Genomic DNA, 7966 nt, shown 5'->3' with positions numbered 1-7966 from the left:
AATTTGACGGTTTGTTTTTAATTTTTTTTTCTTCAGTATAACTTCATTTCCATTCTCAGATGGATCATTTTTTTTTTTAAATATTCTCATTGGACCCCATTACTCAAGATTTCAATTTTGTAAATTAGATAAGTAGCACATTTCTTGAAAATACATTTATACAACTGATACAACAAATCTCCATATCAAGTATATAAGGGCTTTGATTTTTCACATATAATTGCCTTATACAATGCGTCTTCTGCACAATTATTGTGATTAAAATTCGACAATTATTAAATCAGCTTGTATTCCTCAGTTTTATGGAGAACTTCTATGACATGTGGCAACTGTAGTGACGGCAAAACATGCCATAACGTCAACGGAAGCTGTACAAACGAATGTGACGTCGGTTTTTATGGAGACAAATGCAACACACGTAAGTTCATTTATTAATTGATTTATTGATCAAATGATTAAATGATTGTTAAATATATTTATTTACATCCTGTTTGAGAATTTTCACTCATTTAGATTTCTCGATCATTTAGTTGATTTTTTTCATTTAAACTATGGAGTAAACTAAATAAGAAGGAAAAACAATTCTACACAAATGTCGTAACCAAATATGAATATCAACTTCACTAAAAAAATGACCTGTATATGACTTTTGTGTAATATGTATTTTAAAAGTTAAATATATATTTCCTTATTTGGTCTCAAATTAAAGTACACGTTTTTTATTATGATCGGATCTGAACATTTACATCTTATACTCATACAATATTTTACAAAATTATATAATAAAAAGTAAAAGAAAAACACATAACTTCACACCTGTAGCTCTGACACAAAAGCATATTTATAAGTATACTATATAGATGAAAGCTTATGTCTTGAATGCTTAGATTTATATATATTAAATAGTAAAGACAAATTTATATGTTTAGCATTCCAGTTCAGGAACTATCTTTTATATAGTAAAAAAACAATGACCGCTGATGAGAATTACCTAAATATTTCATAAGTTCTTAAAATATTTGAAGTCAAAAGCGGTGATTTTGCCTGTTTTAGTTTACATAACTCCAAAGGAATTTCGGGTTTGAAAATTAAGTATATGGTTTTAGGCTAATTATAGTATTCAAAACCTTATTCAAATCAAAAGAAGGTTTATTATGCAATTTGTGATTGAAAAATATCCATATTATTTATCATTTTATCTTGTTCATCGTTATTAATTTAGAAATATTCCAAAACAAGTTGCACCGTGACAGAAATATGTCGGCAAAATATCACCTCGCTCGGTGATTCGGTCATGTTATGACCTCTGACCCCAAAAATAAAATTCACATTGAATATGTTTTCTCTTCAATAAAATAAGGTTTATTTTCAATTAAAGCGATTTGTTTAAAATTTCATATTTGTATTTTGGTGGAAGTCAATGTGTTTATCTTTTTGTTATTTTACAAAATCTTTAATTTGTAAACCCGGTTCTTCCAGTGAACAAGTTTTACCGCGTCCATAAATTTTGTCAAGGCCTTAGCTGTTTTCAGCCAATCAGATTGCCGCGAAAGACATCCTATTTATATACTTCTTGTTTACTCGGAGTGCTGCCTCAAAAATTTTGTGAATGAAAAAGCAACCACCACCTCCACTCCATCCTCCACATTTTTTTAATTAACTACATAATTTTTATTTGTGTGTCCCGGAGGCGCTTTTTATGCACCACTTTTGTTTCCAATAAAGTTTAATGTATTTTACCGCATTATCACATCTGTATGTTGTCACAATATTGTGGCTGGGAGACAACTGTTTTGTAATCATTTATTGAACTGCATTTCTGGTCAAGCTTTCCATGATTCCGGTATATCTCCCAGCCAAATTCTTTGGTAATGTTTTTATAAATTGATTTCACTTTTCGTCATTTAAATAAATGATAAGATTTTTACACTTAACATGTCTTCCATCATGAATTTTGGAAACAAACAGAGCTGCTATGTTGCCTTGGTCTGCAAGTAAAGTTGTAAGATTGAACTTATTATCCTATACAAAAATCATTGTTCATGTTTCTTTCCGAAAAAAAAATCATGTAGATAGATATAAAATTTTTATACTTCTATCTAATTGTGATAAAAAAAATCATCACTGTATACTGAATCAATATTTAATTTTAAAAAAGCAGTAGAAATTGATTTTATTTATATGGAATAAATAAAGCAGTGCAGATTAAGATAATCAGGAAACATTATTTCTTTTGAATTCAAAAGATATAATGAATAGTCAGAGTTTAATTTCTCATAGCCATGGTTAAACAATCTCAGAGAAATTCGTACACTAAGAATATTGATCTGGTGCCCCTTCGGTGTTTGGAATAAATTTCAAACAATTCTTATTTTTACTTCTCTGTAGAATTTTGTGCAATGATGACGAGATGTTTCTCCTTCCCCTTGAACGTATGTCTGTTCACTTACTGTCTGAAGAAGATCTCCGGCAGCTTAAAATGACTGACTTTTAAGATTTAAGAAATGTCGGTACGTGTTACAACCGAGCTCTTCCATTTCAGTAGCAATTGCATACTGATATAACACACACAGTATAAAGCCGTCTTCAATTTATAAAGTGAATATTTCAATTTCTTTCCTTTTATATTTTTGGCAAATTGTAATTTATTTCCCTATTTCATTTCCCTAGCTTTGCAATTTATTTGCATGTAAATTCATTATTGAATATATCTTTATTTCATATCTGTCCTTGATTATAGATATGCGAATTCATGTCTTTGCATAATCCTAACATGAGAAAAAAATATAGTAGGAATGAAAGAGTGACTTATTTAAAAAAAAAAAGATAATGAAAGTTATGAACGTTCGTTTCACTAATATTTTCTTCCTTATTACTATAAAGAATACAGAAAGCATCAAATCTGACTAACGACTTGTAAGAGATTGCCACTTTGGTAAAGAGTTTATTAAGTATGTACATGTAGTATGTAATTAGGACGTCTTTACAATATCTGCTGTTCTGCTTTATTGTTTACTTCCTCGTTGATGTATGGAAGACGATATTCAACATTATATTAATATTGCATGTAGTTGAGTGCAACATTGAGAATTTTTACCCCAAGAAAACCTTTATCAACCGAGGGGCATCCGAGGTTGACAATGGTTTTCGAGGGGTGAAAATTCTCAATGTTACACTCAACTACATCCAATATTTATTATGTTATACTGAATGTTTTATACAAAAACATATAACAGTGAACTGTGCGCGCATAAATTCTGCGCAGTCGCTATTTTTTTTGGAATACCACCCGTCGTCAAGCAATGTTGACTTTTGCTACGCTAGAAGGCGTGGCTTCATTATTCAGCGGTTAAAAGTGTTTTTTAACAAATATTTCTCGACCAATCAGATTCAACTAATTTATATGAAAGTATTATATACTAGGATATATTCGTTGTTGCTGTTAAATGCCACTTTTAGATTTCTTTTAAAGCAAATTTAAAGAAAAAAATATCTTTAGCTAAACTGTAGGTCAAATTGCTTTCACCTTTCTAAGGTTGAAAGAATTTTGCAAAATAAACCTTTACATGTATAAGGTACGAGGGTCGTTAGAAAAGTTCGCGGACACATTAAATAATGGAGAATCTATTGTTTACTGTGAAGTATGACCTATGTCTTAATAAATTACTACATTTTGTTTATTAGTATGTAAAAAATTAGGACCATTTACTTAAATCTTGAAAATTTACAGCGATTTTTACTGTAAGGGCATGGAATTCACGGAGCAATCACTTGACGTAAGGCGACGTGACGACCAGATTTCAAGTCGTTAAGCTTTGTCCATTTCTTTAAATCTTTCATTTCTTCAAATTTATCTTATCTTTTTTCTACTTTAAAATTGAATATCTACATCAAGACATGTTACTTTTTTACTATAATGTCTGATTCGGATATTATTGAGATCTAAAAAAAAGGTCTATGCAGTTAATCGATCAGGAATGGAAACTATGCAAAATCATACAGGCAAAACGTCAGGCGATAAGGGTTATTGAAGTATCGATGGAGTTTTAAAATCATTTAGAATGTTAATCCTTCCATTCTTATAAAGCTACAACCATTCGAAAACTTTGTCCTTTGTATGTATAGGAAAATTCCTGGCAACATCTTGAATATTTTGATCTCTTTTTAGACATTTTCCAGTCTACAAACATAATTTTTACGTAGTGCAGTGCTCCATGACGCTTGATGACGTTCCGATTTTTGGCTGTGTTTTTTACGCGTTGATCATTTATAAATGGCTATAAAAAAGTCATATACCCTCCGTTTTTATTCAAAATTTCTCCCAGTGGCGTTTCATGAATACTTTAGCGACAGGTAAAATATCATAAATCTCTTTTCACTACAATTGTGCAATTTTTAATTTTAATAAAGAGTCTTTGTGATGTTAACGTCCTAAAATGTAGCATGCTCCGTGAAGCAAATTTTATCAAAATAAAAAAGCTGTATATTTTTCAACGATCACTGGAGAACACTAAATTTTTGTTAATTTATTGTAAAATCGGTTAAGGTTTTATCCGGAAAGTTTGACCGGTTCCGTGGAAATAGCGCGCTCACAATAGAACTTGTCCGCTAACTTTTCGTACAACCCCTCGTACATGTATTGCATTGTAGCTATTGTAAAAATCATCTTAATACAATTGTTTTTGTTAATGTGTCGTTTTTTGCAAGATTATATGTTGAGTCCTCTCTTCCTGGTAGAAGATATTATATAAAAAAAAATCTTGTATTCCTTGAACTACTCCTTATTCACTGAATTTTGAATAATCAATTTGAATAATTTAAAATATAAATGCAATCATACTTAAGCTGTAAAGAGGCACAATGCTTCTCAAAGAAAGCAAATAAGAAGAACAAAGTATGGTATTAGCAGTGATTAGCCGCAAATGATACGATATTTTAGTCATCTTTGTATCGTTTTTTATGTTATGATTGAAGTAAGGAAGATGCGAACTAGATTCTACAGACACAAAAATAACGTAACTCTTAAATATAACATCACTAATACGCGCTAAACATGGTATGGTCGTTACAATTGTTACATTATACTAAAAATGAATAATCTTTGCTTAATTTAAACCCTTTCACATGCAACAACTAATTTTATCCTCCGCATTTAAGTTCATTATTACACATAACAGTTAAACTATTGAAATAATGGTTGTCACCTGTGAGTAATGTGAATTTTGCAAAGTCTGCATACGGGAAAAGATATTTTATCGACGCAGTTTTAATAATATCGATGTAAATGACACATAATTGACACAGAATGAGACTTTTTTAAGTCTCATCGCAGGACAAAGTTTACTATATAAATACCTATAAATACGAATAAAATAAATTGAAAAAAAAGAATAAATTATAGTTAAAGATGCCGCTTGTACTTATGCCATTTCTACATAGTATGCGCGTGTATATACAGTGTCCCGTCGGCTGTAGTATTGAACAAAAGTACTAAAATACCCTAGGTTTCTATTCAATTCAAGAAATAGGACAATGATTTTCTTTATTCATCTTTCGCGAGTCTTCCTCAATATAGTCTTACTACTGCGAACATACCACTTTATATATATACAATAACAACTAACAATGTACATGTACATGCATTAAATAAGCTTTACGATGACATTTTAATGTTGCATTAAAGTTATGGTTTGACATTTTATGAAATATGTAAAATCAATAAATTATTGCTTTATAGCCTTTAATTGTGAAAAATAAATATTATATAGGATGAACATGTTGTAAATCAGCTGTAGTTGATAGCAGTTCAACAAAATACTCCAATCAAAAAAGTTCCCAAATGCTGCGTAATTTGCATATTAATATTCCGAAATAGGGCATACAAATACAACAATTTATTTATATTATTGTTTTTTTCTATTTTGGGCAGAATCATCCATAGCGTCATGTAATACATATTTGAACAAATATATATTTAGAAGCCAGAGGAAGGTGAAAGATCTGGAAAGGAGTATGTTTATTTAATTAATTAGAAACAAAGAAAAAATCATCGATCCTTTGATTTTTATTTTTTCAAAGAAACGGACGAGACAAAAAAAAATTTAAAAAACTCTTATGATTCTTTGCTACGAAGGAAAACATATCGTCTTTGAAAGTTGTTAGCAAAGAGATAAGAGTTCGGACACCTTTGCGGTTTTGTTTTTCCATGTGCAAAGAAATCTTAATGTGCTGTAAAGCTGTAAAATTATTCATATCTATAAAACGTCTTTTAAATTGATTGATGTACACAGATACATGCATTTCAAACCTAAATCTAAAGTCTGAAATATTCACAGCATGAGTCCGTGATGTACAGTGCCAAACTTGGAAGCGTACATTGAACTCCAGTGCAGTGATGTACATTGCAACTCTGGGACGCGTACAGTGAGCAACAGTAATGCCTTATGCTGTACAGTAGTTGAGTATTGTGTACGTCTGTGATGTACAGTTCTCTACTGTGAAAGCGTACATGGACAGATACTGGTGTACTGGGCTGTACACAGGGGACGTAAAGTCAAGTGCAGGGATGTACAGAAAATAAAAGTGAGTTTATATTGGAATTTACAGGAAATAACTGCGGGTACAGGGATTTTGTGCAGTGGCTGTACCGTGTTTATACAGAAAAAAGCAGTACTTTTACAGTGGACAACAGAGTTTATCAGATATTTTTCAGAATATCTGGGGATTTTAAGTCCAGGAGTGACTGATCTATGCCGATAAAGAAAATGGGTAGCAACTGTTCCCTCGCCATGCGCTCGGCGCTTAAAGTGAAAGTTGTGGGTCCTTCGGATGAGACCTTAAAAACCGACGTCCCGTGTCACATTAGGAGTTAGCATAATGAAGAATCATCACTGATGAATGGTCCAACGTGACGAGTAAAGGTCAAAATTTGACGCCCTTCACTTTTATATTGTGATGTCTCTATTTGAGTGAAAAATTCTCGAATGGGACGAAGGGCAACATAAAATCAATTAATCATTTCATATTTCGCCTGTAAGAAATGATACCAAAGTCGTATGACCGATAATGTAAAATCATGCACCTTTCAGATCCAAAATCTAAAAGCATAAATTACTTTATAGACCCAAATTTCTGTTCTGTGCATTACTCGTCATTTTACAACGTGGTTGAAATGATTACAAATCTTGGGAAAGGGGCATTGATTGGTTAAGAAGACATCAGGAGTGCTTTTAGACTTATTCATGTAAACCTGTGATTTTTATTTATTACGTTTTTCAATTGATTCTTTAGTCTACATAGATCAGTGATTACCAATTGGGAGCTCAATAAGTTGCAAAATCTGATCAACTTTTACAACATTTGTTTATAAGAGTACGGTCAGCATAAGATTCATTGGATCGCTATCTATATATTTTTTTTTTGCTGGAACGCTATAAACAAACAATTGTCAAAAACTAAGGTCAGAGCTTATAAATCTGTGTTCCGAGTTCGGTATTCCATTATAAGAGAAGACCATAGGCCATTGTGTGTCCTCACATTTTCAAGACTAGAAATTGACACCATTATTATGTTAAAAATGATTCCTCCGGCAAAAGTGGATATAAATCATATATGACTTCTTGCTAAGGGAATTGGTTTGATTGAAAGAATTATAATCATAAGAAGGCATGTTAAATTTCTTTGGAAAGGCAATGATATCCAGTAGGGTATTCAATCGTAGATTTTAAAATGTTATGAGTGGTGTCTCAGAAGCTCATCATCATGTAAGGCTATCAGTTGAGTTAAAGGAAGATTTATATATGTGGTGTACGTTTAAAACGAGTTCTATGGGATATCATTTTATCCAGAAAATGAGTAGATGTACTAAAATTATACACAGATAGTGCAGGAAGTGCAGAGAATGTGGTGAATAATTTCATGGTAACCATAACAATGGCAAGGTTTTGGTGTTCATAGAAATATGACA

Source organism: Saccostrea cucullata, unplaced genomic scaffold (assembly GCF_032062105.1).
Source record: "Saccostrea cucullata isolate Sc308-1 unplaced genomic scaffold, CSIRO_AGI_Scuc_v1 ctg774, whole genome shotgun sequence".
Lineage (NCBI taxonomy): Eukaryota > Metazoa > Mollusca > Bivalvia > Ostreida > Ostreidae > Saccostrea > Saccostrea cuccullata.
Note: the sequence above shows the minus strand (reverse complement) of the source record.